Source organism: Rana temporaria, chromosome 2, assembly GCF_905171775.1.
Source record: "Rana temporaria chromosome 2, aRanTem1.1, whole genome shotgun sequence".
NCBI lineage: Eukaryota > Metazoa > Chordata > Amphibia > Anura > Ranidae > Rana > Rana temporaria.
In genome coordinates, this window is record NC_053490.1 from 531,687,567 (window position 1) to 531,708,365 (window position 20,799).

At 45.9% G+C, this 20,799-nt stretch overlaps 1 protein-coding gene across 3 annotated transcripts in view; it reads right to left on the minus strand.

Moving 5' to 3' along the window:
* Positions 1-20,799, minus strand: part of GRAMD1C (GRAM domain containing 1C) — a 101,891-nt gene that overhangs the window by 26,375 nt on the left and 54,717 nt on the right. The window contains exon 1 of one of the 3 annotated variants that reach the window (XM_040339125.1): positions 15,473-15,751. The exons of the other annotated variants lie outside the window; for them this stretch is intronic. The gene's annotated coding sequence lies outside the window, so the exon portion shown is untranslated. Of the gene's footprint in view, positions 1-15,472; positions 15,752-20,799 lie in introns of those variants that run through there. 3 annotated transcript variants of the gene reach the window in all.

A 20,799-nucleotide genomic window follows, 5' to 3' on the forward strand; every position in this document is an offset into this window, starting at 1 on the left:
GATTTTCCTTCACTTCCTGTCCCATAGTCAAACAGGAAGTGAGGGGAAATCCCTGCAAATTAAGGGAATCCCTTGGGGGACCCCCAGGTCACCAGAACCAGTGTCCCCATTGAACGACAGCGGAAAAGTGGTTGTGTAATCCTGACTGGACATCATATGACGTGATCAGGATAACAAGCCGCTACATGACCCCCCCCGGGGGCCGGCATCACGGCAATCGGTGGTGTGGTGTGTCAGTCTGCCACCCGCTACACCGATCTCGATAAAGAGCCTCTGACGGAGACTCTTTATCATGCGATCAGCAGTGTCCAATCACGGCTGATCTCGATGTAAACAGGAAGAGCCATTAATCAGCTTTTCCTCTCTCGGGTCTGACAGACATGAGTAGAGGAGAGCCGATCGCCTGCTTTCCTGACAGGAAGGGTCTGTGCTGATAGTTTATCAGCACAACCCCCTGCAGATGCCCACCCAGGACCACCAGGATGCCGCCAGGACCACCAGGGATGGCCACCACTGATGACCACCAGGTATAACATCCTTGGTGTGCATGGGTGGCAATGTGTGCCCACACACAGGGGCGATCCGCCCTATAGGCTCACTATGCAAGCCGCTTAGGGCCTAGGGCCCCCCAAATTACTAGAGGCCCCACCTGGTGAGAAGTCGCTTTCGGCCCCTCACCCCGCTTCTCAACTCGCTGGCTGCAAGGGAGAAGAGGTAAGAAGTCAGCACCCCCCCGCTTCTTGTCATTTCCGACAGCAGAACACCCCCTGCCCCCGCTTCTCAACTAATCTTTAATGTGACACGTTACTGTCGGCAGCGCCCCCCGCTTCTCAACCTCAACTTTAATGTGACATGTCATTTTGCTTAGGGCCCCAGGGAGGTCAGGATCGGCACTGCCCACACATGATGCCAATCAGTGCCCACCAGCAATACCTGCCATTGCCTCCTAATCAGTGATGCCCATCAGTGCCATAAATCAGTGTCAATCAGTGCCACTCATCAGTCTCTATTAGTGCCCATCCATGCCTATCAGTGCCCATCAGTGCCACCCATAAGTACCCATCAGTGCAACCTTTCAGTGCCCATCAGTGTCGCCTATCAGTGCCCATCAGTGCCACCTATGAGTGCTCATCTGTGCCGCCTTTGAGTGCCTATCAGTGCTGCATATCCTCCTACATAAGTTGTGCAGGTTTATCTACAGTCTTCTTTACATCCACTCAAAGTCCAGAATTTATAAAAATTCCAGAAAGCAGGGGGCAGGGAGATGAAATTACACATTGCAGAGCTCAGTGAGGAGAGTTCTGAGAACTGATTGGAAGGGAAGGGACCGCCCCCCCTTCTCCCAGCACAAAGCTCACAGGAACAGAGCTGAGGCTGTAAATCACAGGATGTGTGTTGGAGATCCCCCCCAGTCTCCTTTTTATCTCTTGGTGTCAGGAAAACTTGTCAGCAGAAGGCAAAACATTTTTTTTTTTTGGTAAAAATAACAAACATGTTATACTTACCTGCTCTCTGCAGTTAGTTTTGTACAGAGCAGCCCCGATCCTCCTCTTCTCGGGTCCCCCTTTGATTCTCCTGGCCCCTCCCACCTGCTGAGTGTCCCCTCGGCCAGCAGCTTGTTATGGGGGCACCCAGGCTCAGCCGCAGCTCCCTGTGTCCAGACACAAAGCCGTGGCAAGCCCCCGCCCCCTCTCTCTCTCTTAATTGGCTCACTGAATTTTATTTACAGCAGCGGGAGCCAATGGCGCCACGCTGCAATCTAAGCCAATGAGGAGGGAGTTGAGACACTCCTGCAACATCGCTGGATAGAGATGGGGCTGAGGTAAGTATTAGGGGGCTGAAGGGGGGGGGGCTGCTGCACACAAAAGGCTTTTTCTCTTAACTAATTGCCGACCAGCCGCCGACTCCCCCTGCGCGAGGTCACGTAGATCTACGTCACCTCGCGAATCAGCCACTAGGTCCCGACGGTCCCGCCGGGCACCCGCGATCGCTCGTTACAGAGCAGCTCCCGGTCCTGTCAGGGGGAGAAATGCCTGATCGTCTGTTCATATAATGTATGAACAGCGATCTGTCATTTCCCCTAGTCAGTCCCACCCCCCCTTCAGTTAGAACACACCCAGGGAACATACTTAACCCCTTCCCTGCCCCCTAATGTTAACCCCTTCCCTGCCAGTGGCATTTTTATAGTAATCAGTGCATTTTTATAGCACTGATCGCTATAAAAATGCCAATGGCCCCAAAAATGTGTCAAAAGTGTCCGCCATAATGTCGCAGTACCGATAAAAATCGCTGATCGCCGCCATAACTACCGTATTTATCGGCGTATACCGCGCACTTTTTTGCCCTGAAAATCAGGGCAAAATCGTGGGTGCGCGGTATACGCCAATACCCGCTTTCCCGCGCCGAGTTTGAATACTGCGCCGACATATACCGAGCGCAGTACACTCGTGTATTGTCCGGCAGTCTCGGCTCCTCTCGCGCTGACGTCCTGGACGTACAGGACTTCAGCGCGAGAGTAGCCGAGCCTGCCCAACAATACATGAGTGTACTGCGCTCTGTATATGTCGGCGCAGTATTCAAACTCGGCGCGGGAAACGAGCGGGGAGGACGCGAGGACGCCGCAGAAGGACGCCGGACCCGACGAAGAGGACACCCGAAGCCGCAGACGGACGCCGGACCCCGGCGAGGCCGCCGATGGACGCCGCGCAAGACACCAAAACTGTAAGTACAAAAAAACTTTTTTCCACAGTAATTCGGGGCAACTTTAGGGGTGCGCGCTATACGCGGGAGCGTGCTATCCCCCGATAAATACGGTAGTAAAAAAAAAATATTAATAAAAATGCCATAAAACTATCCCCTATTTTGTAGACGCTATAACTTTTGCCCAAACCAATCAATAAACGCTTATTGTGATTTTCTTTTACGAAAAATAGATAGAAGAATACGTATCGGCCTAAACTGAGGAAAAAAAATGTTTTTTTATATATTTTTGGGGGATATTTATTATAGCAAAAAGTAAAAAATATTGCATTTTTTTCCCAAAATTTACGCTCTATTTTTGTTTATAGCGCAAAAAATAAAAACCGCAGAGGTGATCAAAGACCACCAAAAGAAAGCTCTATTTGTGGGAAAACGGGATGTCAATTTTATTTGGGAGCCACGTCGCACATCCGCGCAATTGTCAGTTAAAGCGACGCAGTGCCGAATCGCAAAAAGTGGCCCGGTCATTGACCAGCAAAGTGGTCCGGAGCTGAAGTGGTTAATGCATAGAATGCACCTTCTGCGTTTAAAACCACTTTGATTATGGTCCAATAGGGTAAGGCACTTGAATACACCCTGGATCAAGAATCTAATTAGATTGTAAGCTCTTATGATGTAGAGTCTGGAATGAATGGTGCATGAATAAAGGCAAAAGCTTAAAAAAATAAAAAAAAAGTAAAGTAAAGTAATGTTACCCATTTGTGTGATTATGAAATGAAGATGTTCCAGTAACAGCAGATAGGGGGTGCTATCACTGGGGAGATGATTCATGTAACAGTCCTGTTTGTATGACACGGTGACATAGATGACGAAGCTGGAAAAGTCCGGCTTTGCTCCAGGAGACACGGAAAACAAATCCCTCGCCTGAATAACCGCGACCAATTCCTGACCCGAAACAAGGTTCTCAGTGCAACTGCCTGGGCCACAATACTCCCAATTGCACCCTTTAGAGATCGGAAATTCAAATAACCTTAACCGGTTAAGCCCCGGACCATTATGCAGGTTAAGGACCCAGCCCCTTTTTGCGATTCGGCACTGCGTCGCTTTAACTGACAATTGCGCGGTCGTGCGACGTGGCTCCCAAACAAAATTGACGTCCTTTTTTTCCCACAAATAGAGCTTTCTTTTGGTGGTATTTGATCACCTCTGTGGTTTTTATTTTTTGCGCTATAAACAAAAATAGAGCGACAATTAAAAAAAAAAAAAAACAATATTTTTAACTTTTTGCTATAATAAATATCCCCCAAAAAAGATATAAAAAACATTTTTTTTCCTCAGTTTAGGCCGATACGTATTCTTCTACCTATTTTTGGTAAAAAAAAAACCCACAATAAGCGTTTATTAATAGGTTTGCGCAAAAGTTAAAGGCCCGGATTCACATACAGCGGCGCACATTTATGCCGCCGTAGCGTATCTCGTTTACGCTACGCCGACGCAGCGCAGAGAGGCAAGCACTGAATTCACAAAGCCAGTGCTTCCAAATCTGCGCTGGGTTTCCAAGGCGTAAGCCGGCGTAGGTGGAAGTGGGCGTGAGCCATGCAAATGAGGCGTGACCCCATGCAAATGATGGGCCGAGCGCCAGACAGATACGTACAACCAACGGCGCATGCGCCGTCCCGTGGACACATCCCAGTGCGCATGCTCAGAATCCCGTCGGAACTACTCCCTAAGATACGCCGGATCACTGCCTACGGCGTGAACGTAACCTACGCCCAGCCATATTCACATCCTACGCAAACTTCGTAAAATACGACGGCTTGTGTTCCCTGGTGCAGCCCTTTGCATGGATGCTGCTGAGTTACACCTCCTTAATGGGGCTTAACTTTACGCCGGACGTATGACTTTATGCGCACTGCGTCGGACGGACGTGCGTTCGTGAATCGGCGTATCTCCCTCATTTGCATATGTGAATAGAAAATCAATGGGAGCGCCAAATACATCCAGCGTAAATATGCGCCCACTCTACGCCGGCGTAGGCAAGTTACGTCGGTCGGATGAAGCCTATTTTCAGGCGTATCTTAGTTTCTGAGTCCGGCGCATAGATACCACGGCGCATATTTGCACTTACGCGGCGTATCTGGAGATACGTCGGCGCAAGTGCTTTGTGAATCCGGGCCATAGCGCTTACAAAAAAGGGGATAGTTTTATGGCATTTTTATAAATTATTTTTTTTTTACTAGTAATGGCGGCGATCAGCGATTTTTTTCGTGACTGCGACATTATGGCGGACAAATCGAACACTTTTTTGGGACCATCTTCATTTTCACAGCGAAAAGTGCTATACAAATGCACTGATTACTGTGAAAATGACAATGGCAGTGAAGGGGTTAACCACTAAGGGGCGCTGTAGGGGTTAAGTGTGACCTCATGTGTGTTTCTTACTGTAGGGGGGCGTGGCTGTACGTGTGACGTCACTGATCGTCGTTCACTATAACAGGGAACAGACGATCAGTGACATTGTCACAGAGAAGAACGGGGAAGGTGTGTTTACACTCACCTCTCCCCGTTCTTCAGCTCCTGTGACCCGATCGGGTCCGCCGGTCCCGCGGGCGCGGTCACGGAGCTGTTCCTCCTCGGTAAGCTTGCCCCCATCATTCAAGCCGTTTGGGCTGGGGGTTAGTCAGCATGCTCGCCCCCTCCCTTGGGACTACATCCCTGCCTCCCCACAGGGATTTAGCCCCAAGGGAGGGGACAAGCACGCTGACTAAACCCCCAGTCAGAGCGGCTAGAAAATAAAAAACAAACCTTTACAACCCCTTTAATTGTAAAAAAAAAAGAAAGAATGTAAAAGAAAAGAAGAATGCCTTGCCCTTTTAACTATGCGACATGCAACAATATGTAGCCAAGGTAAGATATTAAAAAACCCAACTATGCCACAATATAGACCCATTGCAGCACCATAAAGAGAGGATCAACAGAAAATAGCCCCAGTTTCTCATCATGAAACCTCATGAAAGTTCGAGGCCTATCATACCGCCATACTGGTCATTTAACTATTATACATATACTATATTACCAAAAGTATTGGGACACCTGCTTTTACACTTATATGAACCTTAATGGCATCCCAGTCTGTAGAGTTCAATATTGAGTTGGCCCCGCCCTTTACATTTATAATAGCTTCAACTCTTCTGGGAAGGCCGCCCACAAGGTTTAGGAGTGTGTCTATGGGAATGTTTGACCATTCTTCCAGAAGAGCATTTGTGAGGTCAGGCACTGATGTTGGACGAGAAGGTCTGGCTCACAGTCTCCGCTCGAATTCATCCCAAAGGTGTTCTATTGGGTTGAGGCCAGTCAAGTCCCTCCACCCCAAACTCCCTCATCTATGTCTTTATAGACCTTGCTTTGTGGACATTTGGTGGAGGGGGGATTAGGGTGTGGGGTTGTTTTTCAGAGGTTGGACTTGGCCTCTTAGTTCCAGTGAAGGAACTCTTAGGCTGCATTCACACCTGAGCGTTTTGTCGCCTGAAGCGCGACGCTCAAAAACGCTAGAGGGGAAAAAATACATTATTCCCTATGGAGATGGTTCACATCTCCACTCCAAAACGCCTGACGCCGAACGCCTGAAGCTAAAACAAGTTCCGGACCCTTTTTTGTAGCGCGTATCGGGCGGTTTGGGCGTTTTTGAGCGTTTCTATTTCCCATAGAAAGTAATGGAAACGCTCGATTCAAGCGACTAGCGCGACAAGCGTTTGCTACGGGCATTTTGTCGCTTTAATCAATAGAACATTTCACCCAGGCAGAAGATAAAAAAAATCTACCAACATAGCAACAAGTGATGAAAAGATGATCATTTTTCCTATTGGCTAAAATAAAAAACGTCGAAGTACAAAAACGTCGGACGACGCTGTATGCAAACGCGCAAATAAGCATGAATACGCATTAATACGCCGGAAAAAAACGCCCTACGCCCAGGTGTGAATGCAGCCTTAAAGCGGAGGTTCACCCATAGAGAACACTTTTCCCCCTTAGCTTCCTGCTCGTTATTACTAGGGGAATCGGCTATTTGTTGTAAAATATGTGCAGTACTTACCCGTTTACGAGATGCATCTTCTCCGTCGCTTCCCGGTATGGGTCTTCGGGAGCGGGCGTTCCTTCTTGATTGACAGTCTTCCGAGAGGCTTCCGACGGTCTCATCCATCGCGTCACGATTTTCCGAAAGAAGCCGAACGTCGGTGCGCAGGCGCAGTATAGAGCCGCACCGACGTTGGGCTTCTTTCGGCTACTAGTGACGCGATGGATGCGACCGTCGGAAGCCTCTCGGAAGACTGTCAATCAAGAAGGAACGCCCGCTCCCGAAGACCCATACCCGGAAGCGACGGAAGAAGATGCATCTCGTAAACGGTAAGTACTGCTCATATTTTAATACAAATAGCCGATTCCCCTAGACCGAACGAGGATCCATCTAAAGGGAAAAGAGAAAAAAAAAACTAATTGGGTGAACTCCCGCTTTAATGCATCAGCATACCAAGACATTTTGGACAATTTGATGCTCCCAACTTTGTGGGAACAGTTTGGGGAGGGCCCCTTCCTGTTCCAACATGACTGTCCACCAGTGCACAAAGCAAGGTCCATAAAGACATGGATAATTGAGTTTGGGGTGGAGGAACTTGACTGGCCTGCACTGAATCCTGACCTCAACCTGATAGAACGCCATTTAATGAATTAGAGCGGAGACTGCGAGCCAGGCCTTCTCATCACTGCCTGACCTAACAAATGCTCTTCTGGTAGAATGGTCAATTATTCCCATAGACACACTCCTAAACCTTGTGGACGGCCTTCCCAGAAGATTTGAAGCTGTAAACCCAACCCAATATTGAACCCTACAGACTAAGACTCGGATGTCATTAAATTTCATGTGTGTGTAATGCAGTGCTACTCAATTATTTTCTGTCATGCCCCCCCCCTAGGAAGAAGAAAAAATTTCGCGCGACTGTAAATAGTATCATTTGTCTATAAAATTGTTATAAGTACACCTCTGCATAACACAGTATCCACATATCCCCCCACACAGTATTGCCCTTCTTCACATATCCCCCCCCACACAGTATTGCCCTTCTTCACATATCCCCCCACACACAGTATTGCCCTTCTTCACATATCCCCCCACATACAGTATTGCCCTTCTTCACATATCCCCCCACACAGTATTGCCCCATCACATATCCCCCCCACACAGTATTGCCCCATCACATATCCCCCCACACAGTATTGCCCCCTTTACATGACCCCATCACATACCCCCCCACAAAGTATTGCCCCCTTTACATGACCCCATCACATATCCTGCACACAGTTTCCCCCATCACATAAAACCCCTTTTCCCCCCACAGCACAGCCCCCACTCCTCGTCCCTAACATTTCCATATATTTTTCCTCCCTTCCTCCCTCTCCACTCCTACCTGTAACTTTTCAGCGCGGAGAGCAGGAGGTGGGACATTCGTCAAGTGAAGCCGCAGCAGCACTGGGCGGGGCAGGGAGACTTTTGGGCGAACTGGTGATTGGCTGCTAGGACCGCCTCCTAGCAGCCAATCACCTGCCGTCCAACATGACAGGCTGCTACCTCTCTGGTCCCGTCCCCCAGTTCAAAAATGTCCCGCCTCCCGCCGTCCGCTCCTCTAACTAGCGGAGGAGGCTGGGGACAGAAGCGGATACTAAATGGCGCGATCGCCGCGGTCCGGAACGAGCCCCCCTTTATGGAGCCTCGGGCCCCCCCTGGGGGGCGCGCCCCACTATTTGAGAAGCACTGGTGTAAAGGCAGGTGTCCCAATACTTTTGGTAATATATTGTAGCTGTTATAGGATTACACCAACTGTGCCCCAACATGGACCCATAGCAACACTATAACACTATATTGCTAATTTACAACAAAACACAATTCTGGTACATCACCATAAAATTCCATCATAGCTCTACACCCATCATATCACTATATTGCTAATTTTTATTGCACCATACAGAGAAATTATAGCATTACAAAGCAGCATGTGACACCACATTCACGGTTCATCATTATGCAAAAAAACATAACCATGACAGTACACGTTCCAACAGTAACAATTTCTAGCTTCCGACTCAAAAAAATCCATCATAACTCCCAATGGACCTATTATACTACCAGATTGTTAATTTAACCCCTATAAAGTGTAATCGTGAGATCCCAGAGTCCTACATGACACTCCTTCAATGTATACTATTAAAGAGTTGTTACCACCCCTGAAAGTATAATTGGGAGATCCTAAAGCCTTATAAAGACACCTCCTCCAATGTATCCTATTAAATAGTCCAACTGGGCCCCATTGCGGACCCATGGCAGCACCATATAATTCTAGCACTCCACCATATAAAAAATATAAATATAAATCCCATCATACCACCAAAAAGAGCAACTTTGAGATCACAAGGTGTAGTAAAACTGAGCCCCACCATGGACCCATGGCTGTACCATGGGTCTATATAGCACCAGATCCATCAAATGACCATATTGCTTGTTTAACTACTTTACAGAACAATTATAGCATCAAAGCCACATATGACACCATATTCAAGGTATTTCTTTATGAAGCTCAACTGTGTCACAACATGTACCCCGAAACAGTAAAATAAAGCCATGTTACAACAAAAGTCCACCAAATTGTTAATTTAAACCCCTGAAAGTATTATTGGGAGATACTAGAGCCCGATAAGACACCCCCTCCAACGTATCTTATTTAATATTCAAACTGGGCACCATTGCAGACCCATGGCAGCACCATATAATCCTAGCACTCCACCAATAAATCCCATCATATGACATTACATTTAAGGTATGTTATTTTGTAGTGAAACTGAGCCCCACTGTGGACCCATGGCAGAACCATATATAGCTCCAAACCCATCATATGACCATATTGCTCATTTAACCACCATGCAGATAAATTATAACATAACAAAACCACAAGTGACACCATATCCAAAAGTATCCAAATTGTTTATTTAACCCCATTGAAAGTATAATTGGGAGATCTTAGAGCCTTGTAAGCCCCCTCCAATGTATCCTATTAAACAGTCCAACAGGACCCCACTGTGGACCCATGGCAGCACCATATAATTCTAGCACTCCACTATAAAAACCCCATCATACCTCCAGCTAAACCCATTATACCATCATTTTGCTCATTTAATGCCCATAAAGAGCAACTGTGAGATCACAGGGTCCCATATGATACCACGATCAAGATATACCATTAAAATCGTTATAAAGTCTACCTGTGACTCAGTACAGACCCAGGTGCAGCCACATTACAAAACATATTTAATTCTATCGCCCCATCATAAAACCTCATCTTATTCCAGCTCAATCCATTATATTTAATCATCATGTAGAGAAACCCTGAGAACCAAGTGCCCCATTGACACCACATCCAAGCTAGTTATGAAGTTCAACAACATAATTTAATCATACATCTGACCATTAGTATATTAATATCATATAACATTTTTGCAGAATGAGGCCGAGCCAGCTGCTGGTCAGGCATCTGGGTGGATCTCAACATTATTGTTGGGATCCCTACAGAGCCTGGACCAGCTCTATGATATCAGCTGAATCTGGGTCACAAGTGTGCAGAACTAAGTGCCCCCCTGTGACCCACAGGAGAAGTATGGTCAAAAGAGCTTTGGCTATGCTGCTTATTTAATCTGACAATCCAACCTAATGGGATTCTTTCGAACAGTCTGAAATAGGTTCATCTCTGCCCCCTTTTTGGAGGTATCTTGCTTTGCTTGGCACTCATGCAGGTTTCCCGTTGAAATTCCGGCGGACTTTATACCACCGGGAATCCCGGGTGTCTGTACAGGGCTTCACATAACCCTTTACATCAAAGGTCTTCCCATTCACACCAGAGGTCCCCCATTACACCAGAGGCCCCCATCACATCAGAGGTCCCCCATCACATCAGAGGTCTCCCCATCACATCAGAGGTTTCCCCATCACATCAGAGGCCCCCATCACATCAGAGGTCTCCCCATCACATCAGAGGTTTCACCATCACATCAGAGGTCCTCCCTTCACATCAGAGGTCCCCCATCACATCAGAGGTCTCCCCATCACATCAGAGGTTTCCCCATCACATCAGAGGTCCCCCATCACATTAGAGGTCCTCCCTTCACATCAGAGGTCCCCCATCACATCAGAGGTCTCCCCATCACATCAGAGGTTACCCCATCACATCAGAGGTCCTCCATCACATCAGAGGTCCCCCATCACATCAGAGGTCCCCCATCACATCAGAGGTCTCCCCATCACATCAGAGGCCCCCCATCACATCAGAGGTCCTCCATCACACCAGAGGTCCTCCCTTCACATCAGAGGTCCCCCAATACATCAGAGGCCCCCATCACATCAGAGGTCTCCCTATCACATCAGAGGTCCTTTCATCACATCAGAAACCCTGTTCATATCAGAGGTCCCCCTTCACATCAGAGGGTCTCCCATCACCTCAGAATTCCCCTTCACATCAGAGGTTCCCTTTTGTGTCAGAGTCCACCCTTCGCACCAGAGGTCTACTCATTATCTCAGACGCCTCCTCATCACTTCAGTGGTCCCCAAATCATGTCCGAGACCCCCTTCAAATTAGAGGCCACCCATCATTTCAAAGGTTCTGCCAATCATGTCAGCGTCCCCCTTTACATCAGATACCCCCTATACACCAGAGGTCCCTGTCACATCAGAGTGTTTCCATGATAGAGTCCTTCCATCATATAAGAGTACCTCCATCAAATCAGAGGCCTTGAACCAGGGCAAACTGGGTCACATGCTTGAAGCACTCCAGAGTTCCAGAGCACCCCCCCCCCCCATGTAACCCATTAGGAAAACCCTTCTCCTTGCACTTGTCCTTCAGACATTTATATATACATGTGTTTTGGGCTCAAACAGAATATGTGTCATCCTATGTCAACAGTCTTTTTGCAGCTACTGACTATGCCTAAACTTTCAGGATGCCGCAATCAGAGAGCAAGAAATCCACTAAGAAATTGAAGGGTCCAACCTTTTGCAGACGTGGCCACCCATGACCATCCAAGGTCACACAGGAGGAAAGCATTCTAACACAACATCTCACATACAGTGGGGATCGAAAGTTTGGGCACGACAGGAAAAAAATTGTATTAATGTGCATAACGAAGCCAAGGAAAGATGGAAAAATCTCCAAAAGGCATCAAATTACAGATTAGACATTCTTATAATACGTCAAACAAAGTTAGATTTTAATTCCATCATTTACACTTTCAAAATTACAGAAAACAAAACAATATGGCGTCTGCAAAAGTTTGGACACCCTGCAGAATTTATAGCATGCACTGCCCCCTTTGCAAAGCTGAGAGCTGCCAGTGTCATGGATTGGTCTCAATCATCATCTGGGAAGAACAGGTGATGTCAATCTCAAAGGTTTTAAATGCCCAGACTCATCTGACCTTGCCCCAACAATCAGCACCATGGGTTCTTCTAAGCAGTTGTCTAGGAAACTGAAAGTGAAAATAGTTGACGCTCACAAAGCTGGAGAAGGCTATAAGAAGATAGCAAAACTTTTTCAGATGTCAATATCCTCTGTTCGGAATGTAATTTAGAAATGGCAGTCATCAGGAACAGTGGAAGTTAAAGCAAAGATCTGGAAGACCAAGGAAAATATCAGACGGCACGATCCCTCCAGAAAGATCTGGCAGACACTGGAGTTGTGGTACACTATTCCACTATAAAGAGATACTTGTACAAATATGGTCTTCATGGAAGAGTCATCAGAAGAAAACCTCTTCTACGTCCTCACCACAAAAATCAGTGTTTGAACTTTACAAATGAACATATAGACAAGCCTGATGCATTTTGGAAACAAGTTCTGTGGACCGATGAGGTTAAAATAGAGCCGGAATGAGCAAAGGTACGTTTAGAGAAGAAAGGGCACAGAATTTAATGAAAAGAACCTCTGTCCAACTGTGAAGCATGGGGGTGGATCAATCATGCTTTGGGGTTGTATTGCAGCCAGTGGCACAGGGAATAGAATAGAAGGAAAAATGGATTCAATAAAATTTCAGCAAATTTTGGATGGTAACTTGATGCCATCTGTGAAAAAGCTGAAGTTAAAGAGAGGATGGCTTCTACAAATGGATAATGATCCTAAACACACCTCAAAATCCACGGGGGATTACATCAAGAGGCGTAAACTGAAGGTTTTGCCATGGCCTTCACAATTTCCTGACCTCAACATAATTGAAAATCTATGGAGAGACCTTAAAAGAGCAGTGCGTGACAGACAGCCCAGAAATCTCAAAGAACTGGAAGACTTTTGTAAGGAAGAATGGGCAAAGATCCCTCAAACAAGAATTGAAAGACTCTTGGCTGGCTACAAAAAGCGTTTACAAGCTGCGATACTCGCCAAAGGGGGCAGTACAAGATATTAACTCTGCAGGGTGCCCAAACTTTTGCAGATGCCATTTTTTTGTTTTCTGTAATTTTGAAAGTGTAAATGATGGAAATAAAATCTAACTTTTTTAGACATATTATAAGAATGTCTAATCTGTAATTTGATGCCTTTTGGAGATTTTTCCATCTTTCCTTGGCTTCGTTATGCACATTAATACACATTTTTACCTGGGGTGCCCAAACTTTCGATCCCCACTGTATCTATAGAACAACATCATTTGCAAAGAAGTTTCGAAGTTCCCTACAGAGTATAAATCTGCTCAACAAATCTCAAAGTTTACTTTAAGAAGAAACAGTAAAAGGTTTCCTATTCAGAGAATAAATTGCATGCTCACCCTGTGGGGCATGTACCTGACCGTCCTGTCACTGGTCGAATCAGATAATGTCTCTGGTTGGTCGTTCCCACTCCTTGTCTGATCCATCTGAAAAAACCCAACTGCATCTTCATTCAGACTTTTATATGAACGGTGTTGTGTTTATCGCGTGATGCCGAAAAACAAAATGCGTGTCACCTGATGTCAACAGCGTTTCTGTTCCAACCAACAAACGATGAATGGAAGGTTGACTCATCAGAATTCTGCTGCTGCTGCGTTGGATGGCTGCTGACTCATTACTACACAATGCTTCAGCATGGGGATGATGGATTATGTAACCCACATACACCACAATCCAGTCCTAATATCTGCCACATATCTTACCCCTGTTTTTAAATTCCACCTCAATTGTCATTTAAAGTTACAGTTGTTTATTTGTGGTCTGGAATGCTGACAGATACTCGCCTCTGTTAAATTCACATGTGTGATGCTCTCTGAAGTGCGATCTGCATTTGGATCGCTCTTTAGAGAGCATATAACAGGCAGTGAGAAGTGTTGCATCCAGTGGCGGCTGGTGTTTTTTTTTTTGGTGGGGGGCGGCAAACAACCACCCCTCTGGTCGGCCATGTGTCTCCTCCTAGGCGTACAATAGGATTGCCTGTCCTTTCAGCTAATCAGGTGACGGGTGTTAGGACCCACTATTGTCAGACAACTGGGTGGGCTCGGGACGCAGTGCAATATGCGCCCACGATGCGCCGGCGTAGGAAAGTTACGTTGGTCGGATGAAGTCTATTTTCAGGCGTATCTCAGATTGTGGGCACGGCGCATAGCTACGACGGCGCATAGATAGAGTTACGCGGCGGATCTCGAGATACGTCGGCGTAAGTCCTTTGTGAATCTGGGCCTTTGTCTCTAGTACATTTGGGCTTAGCCTTGCATTATCTGCAGTCTATAATTTCAGGAGTATAACATCTGCCTTTACCTTTTCTCTAGTACATTTTGGCCCAATCTTTCTCATTAAAAATGTCCCGCTGCTGTTGATCAATGTTACACTGCTGTGTTGTCTGCAGTCCCCTAATTTTAAACAAGAGCTAGAAATAGACAGATAGCCTCAGCAAACTACTGGAAAATTTCTATCTGCTAGTCGAAGTGACTCTATTAACATTTGGTAAAAAAATTGTCACTGCTAAAAAAAAAGCCTTTTTTAAAAACTGAAATGAATCAGATTAGAGTGCATTTAAGCTAAGGTAATTATGAATGAAAGAAAAATAATTCCACAGCCAAATATATGCTGCCAGTGTGTGCGGTCACTTTGACTGCCCATAAAAATGATACTGTTTTATTACGCCCGGTGCCCCTTAAATGCCACCCACTTAAGCCCCGAGCCTCTTTCTGAGATTTGACGTCGCTTCCGCCCTGCAATGAAATGGAGACGGGTGGGAGCCATCCTCACCTCACTTATCTCCATACCCAGGCAGGGAACAGGCCTGATTGCCTCCACCTCTCCCGAAGGCTCCGGTAAGCGGCGGATGGCACCGGAAAGCGGTGGGAGGCCCCTCTCCCGCCGCCGATAAAAGTGATCTTGCGGCGTAGCCACCAGCAGAGACCACTGAAAGAGGACCGCCCGCTGAAGAAGAGGGTAGCTAGCTGCTGCCATAACAACGGCATTCCTCTTCAAAGTAGCAACGTATTCCTGCGGCGGGCGGTCCGTAAGTAGTTAAAAAAACACTTTTTTTTACAGAATACCCTAGAAATGGTCAGAATTTACTAACAAGATCCCTCCTATTGAAGGGATTTACCACTAATTTTGGATTTGATGAGTTTCAAACAGGATCTGGGCCGATTTGGCCGCCCCTAGACACCACCTGCAGGCTCTGCCTCCAGAAAAATCCCAGTATCCTCTGGCCTGAAGCTAACTGAAGATGAATGTAAATCTGGGGAATACCTGCACAGCAGAAAGGTCCGACAGCAGGAAAGTCAATCATCTCTGTTCAGATAAGTGAAGATCTCAGAAACTGGTAGGCACTGTATACTGCATGTACATCTCTATATACACCTCTACAGACATCATCTCCAAGGGATATACGGGAAGAGGATGTAGGTGTTCTGTGCTGACGCTCTGTAATTTCCAGAAGGAACGATAATTATCTGGTGTAAACAGTCAACACGGGACACACCAATTACAAGAACGAGTTTTTCCAGAAAGACAGCAGAATAAGGCCATGAATACATATACAGAATACAGGATATAATAACCAACACCTACACAATGTTACTGCTGTGATTTCCTTCACATTGACTCATGTTATCAAATTTTATAAAAAGCCCCGTGTTCCTGTTCTCTGATTTCATCGCTCTATTTTATTCCATTATTTCACAATTGTTTCATTCTATTTAACATGTTATCATTATATCACTATCTGCCCCTTCCATGGACTGTCTTATTATTGTATCACTATCTGCCCCTCCATGGACTGTCTTATTATTGTATCACTATCTGCCCCTTCTATGGACTGTCTTATTATTATATCACTATCTGCCCCTTCTATGGACTGTCTTATCATTATATCACTATCTGCCCCTTCCATGGACTGTCTTATCATTGTATCACTATCTGCCCCTCCATGGACTGTCATATCATTGTATCACTATCTGCCCCTCCATGGACTGTCTTATCATTGTATCACTATCTGCCCCTTCCATGGACTGTCTTATTATTGTATCACTATCTGCCCCTCCATGGACTGTCTTATTATTGTATCACTATCTGCCCCTTCTATGGACTGTCTTATTATTATATCACTATCTGCCCCTCCATGGACTGTCATATCATTGTATCACTATCTGCCCCTCCATGGACTGTCTTATCATTGTATCACTATCTGCCCCTTCCATGGACTGTCTTATTATTGTATCACTATCTGCCCCTCCATGGACCGTCTTATCATTGTATCACTATCTGCCCCTTCTATGGACTGTCTTATTATTGTATCACTATCTGCCCCTCCATGGACTGTCTTATTATTGTATCACTATCTGCCCCATCCATGGACTGTCTTATCATTGTATCACTATCTGCCCCTTCTATGGACTGTCTTATCATTGTATCATTATCTGCCCCTCCATGGACTGTTTTATCATTATATCACTATCTGCCCCTCCATGGACTGTATTATCATTATACTGATCACTATCTGCCCCCTCCATGGACTGTCTTATCATTATATCACTATCTGCCCCCTCCATGGACTGTCTTATCATTGTATCACTATCTGCCCCCTCCATGGACTGTCTTATCATTGTATCACTATCTTCCCCCTCCATGGACTGTCTTATCATTATATCACTATCTGCCCCTCCATGGACTGTCTTATCATTGTATCACTATCTGCCCCTCCATGGACTGTCTTATTATTATATCACTATCTGCCCCCTCCATGGACTGTCTTATCATTGTATCACTATCTGCCCCTCCATGGACTGTCTTATTATTATATCACTATCTGCCCCTTCCATGGACTGTCATATCATTGTATCACTATCTGCCCCCCCATGGACTGTCTTATCATCATATCACTATCTGCCCCCTCCATGGACTGTCTTATTATTGTATCACTATCTGCCCCATCCATGGACTGTCTTATCATTGTATCACTATCTGCCCCATCAATGGACTGTCTTATCATTATATCACTATCTGCCCCTCCATGGACTGTCTTATCATTGTATCACTATCTGCCCCTTTCATGGACTGTCTTATTATTGTATCACTATCTGCCCCTTCCATGGACTGTCATATCATTGTATCACTATCTGCCCCCTCCATGGACTGTCTTATCATTATATCACTATCTGCCCCTCCATGGACCGTCTTATCATTATATCACTATCTGCCCCTCCATGGACCGTCTTATCATCATATCACTATCCGCCCCTCCATGGACTGTCTTATCATTGTATCACTATCTGCCCCCTCCATGGACTGTCTTATCATTATATCACTATCTGCCCCCTCCATGGACTGTCTTATTATTATATCACTATCTGCCCCCTCCATGGACTGTCTTATTATTATATCACTATCTGCCCCCTCCATGGACTGTCTTATCATTATATCACTATCTGCCCCCTCCATGGACTGTCTTATCATTATATAACTATCTGCCCCTCCATGGACTGTCATTATTATATCACTATCTGCCCCTCCATGGACTGTCTTATCATTGTATCACTATCTGCCCCTCCATGGACTGTCTTATCATTGTATCACTATCTGCCCCCTCCATGGACTGTCTTATCATTATATCACTATCTGCCCCCTCCATGGACTGTCTTATTATTATATCACTATCTGCCCCCTCCATGGACTGTCTTATTATTATATCACTATCTGCCCCCTCCATGGACTGTCTTATCATTGTATCACTATCTGCCCCTCCATGGACTGTCTTATCATTGTATCACTATCTGCCCCCTCCATGGACTGTCTTATCATTATATCACTATCTGCCCCTCCATGGACTGTCTTATCATTATATCACTATCTGCCCCTCCATGGACCGTCTTATCACTGTATTACTATCTGCCCCTCCATGGACTGTCTTATCGTATCGTATCACTATCTACCCCTCCATGGACTGTCTTATCGTATCGTATCACTATCTGCCCCCTCCATGGACTGTCTTATCATTATATCACTATCTGCCCCCTCCATGGACCGTCTTATCATTGTATCACTATCTGCCCCATCCATGGACTGTCTTATCATTGTATCACTATCTGCCCCTTCTATGGACTGTCTTATCATTGTATCACTATCTGCCCCCTCCATGGACTGTCTTATCATTGTATCACTATCTGCCCCTTCTATGGACTGTCTTATCATTGTATCACTATCTGCCCCCTCCATGGACTGTCTTATCATTGTATCACTATCTGCCCCTCCATGGACTGTCTTATCATTATATCATTATCTGCCCCCTCCATGGACTGTCTTATCATTATATCACTATCTGCCCCTCCATGGACTGTCTTATCATTGTATCACTATCTGCCCCTCCATGGACTGTCTTATCATTATATCACTATCTGCCCCTCCATGGACTGTCTTATCATTGTATCACTATCTACCCCCTCCATGGACCGTCTTATCATTGTATCACTATCTGCCCCTTCCATGGACCGTCTTATCATTGTATCACTATCTGCCCCCTCCATGGATTGTCTTATCATTGTATCACTATCTGCCCCCTTTCATGGACTGTCTTATTATTATATCACTATCTGCCCCATCCATGGACTGTCTTATCATTGTATCACTATCTGCCCCTTCCATGGACCGTCTTATCATTGTATCACTATCTGCCCCCTCCATGGACCGTCTTATCATTGTATCACTATCTGCCCCTCCATGGACCGTCTTATCATTATATCACTATCTGCCCCCTCCATGGACTGTCTTATCATTGTATCACTATCTGCCCCCTCCATGGACTGTCTTATCATTATATCACTATCTGCCCCATCCATGGACTGTCTTATCATTGTATCACTATCTGCCCCTTCCATGGACTGTCTTATTATTGTATCACTATCTGCCCCTTCCATGGACTGTCTTATTATTGTATCACTATCTGCCCCTTCCATGGACTGTCTTATTATTGTATCACTATCTGCCCCCTCCATGGACTGTCTTATCATTGTATCACTATCTGCCCCTTCCATGGACTGTCTTATTATTGTATCACTATCTGCCCCCTCCATGGACCGTCTCATCATTGTATCACTATCTGCCCCTCCATGGACCGTCTTATCATTGTATCACTATCTGCCCCTCCATGGACCGTCTTATCATTGTATCACTATCTGCCCCCTCCATGGACCGTCTTATCATTGTATCACTATCTGCCCCATCCATGGACCGTCTCATCATTGTATTACCATTATTTTCTGCAACCAAGTTCAAACAAATTCTAGTCTCGGAGTGACAACAAATAAAGGAAGTGTAGTAAATTATACTATGTGGTCATTTTTTTCTGAATGAGTAATTTGTACATTTAATGGCAGGAAATATCCTCCTTGCCAAGTTTGTTTGTACTGATAACATTTCTCCAATGATGGTGGATTGCAGAGAATGGATTTCCAGCTATCTGAGTGAGAAACTTATATAGCGCAACACATGTGAACTGAATCGCCTCTGGGCGCTTGGTATCCATTCCCTGGGCCCTCAGAAGAGATGGGTCTTGATCTTTCTCCTGAAGGCCAGGTGGTTCTCCTCCAATCGGATGCTGTTTGGGAGCGTTCCATAGTCTAGGTTCTTGGACTGCAAATCTTCGCTCTCCTTTGGACTTGTATCTGGCTTTGGGTATCTGGAGTAGATTTTGGTTGGTGGATCGGAGAACGCGATTGGTGTTGTGGGCTTTTAGTTTCTCGCATAAATATTGGGGGGCGTTTCCCAGAATACACTTATGTATTAGACAGAGGGCCATATTCTGAGTATAGTTACGATGGAGTATCTCAGGATACTCCATCGTATCTCTCTTTTTTGGCCCGCGTATCTATGCGAGTGATTCCTAGAATCATTTTCGCATAGATACGCTTAAGATCCGACATGTGTAAGTCACTTACACTGTCGGATCTTAAATGTAATTACTCCGCCGGCCGCTAGGTGGCGTTTACCTTCAGGTCTCATTTGTTTATGCAAATGAGCCTGATACGCCGATTCCCGAACGAATTCGCGTCGCGTAACCGTCGCTAACGTCGTTTGCGTAAGCGTAAGGTTACCCCTGCTATATGATGGGTAACCTTACGCCAGTCCCACGTAGGCCATGTTAAGTATGGCGTCGGGTCCGCGTCGTCTTTTCCTGTCGGGTACGTCGTTTCCCTAAGTCGTTCTTGAATACGACTTTACGTCAATGACGCACACGTCGGCGTCATTGACGTTTTCCGCCGAGAACTGGAGCATGCGCACTGGGCTATTTTAAGCCCGGCGCATGCGCAGTTTGTTTGAATCGGGGGCGCGCTTAATTTAAATACAAGCCGCCCCCTTGGAGTTACGCGGGGATACGCCGGGCCAATTACACTACGCCGCCCCAAACTACGGAGCAAGTGTTTGGGGAATACAGCACTTGCTCCTGTAGGTTGGGGCGGCGTAGTGTAAATGGCTTACGCGATGCCCGCCGGAAATCTACGGGAATATGGCCCAGAGAGCTTTGAAAGTGATTCTGTCTTTTACGGGCAACCAATGAAGGGATCTCAGTGAAGATGAGATTG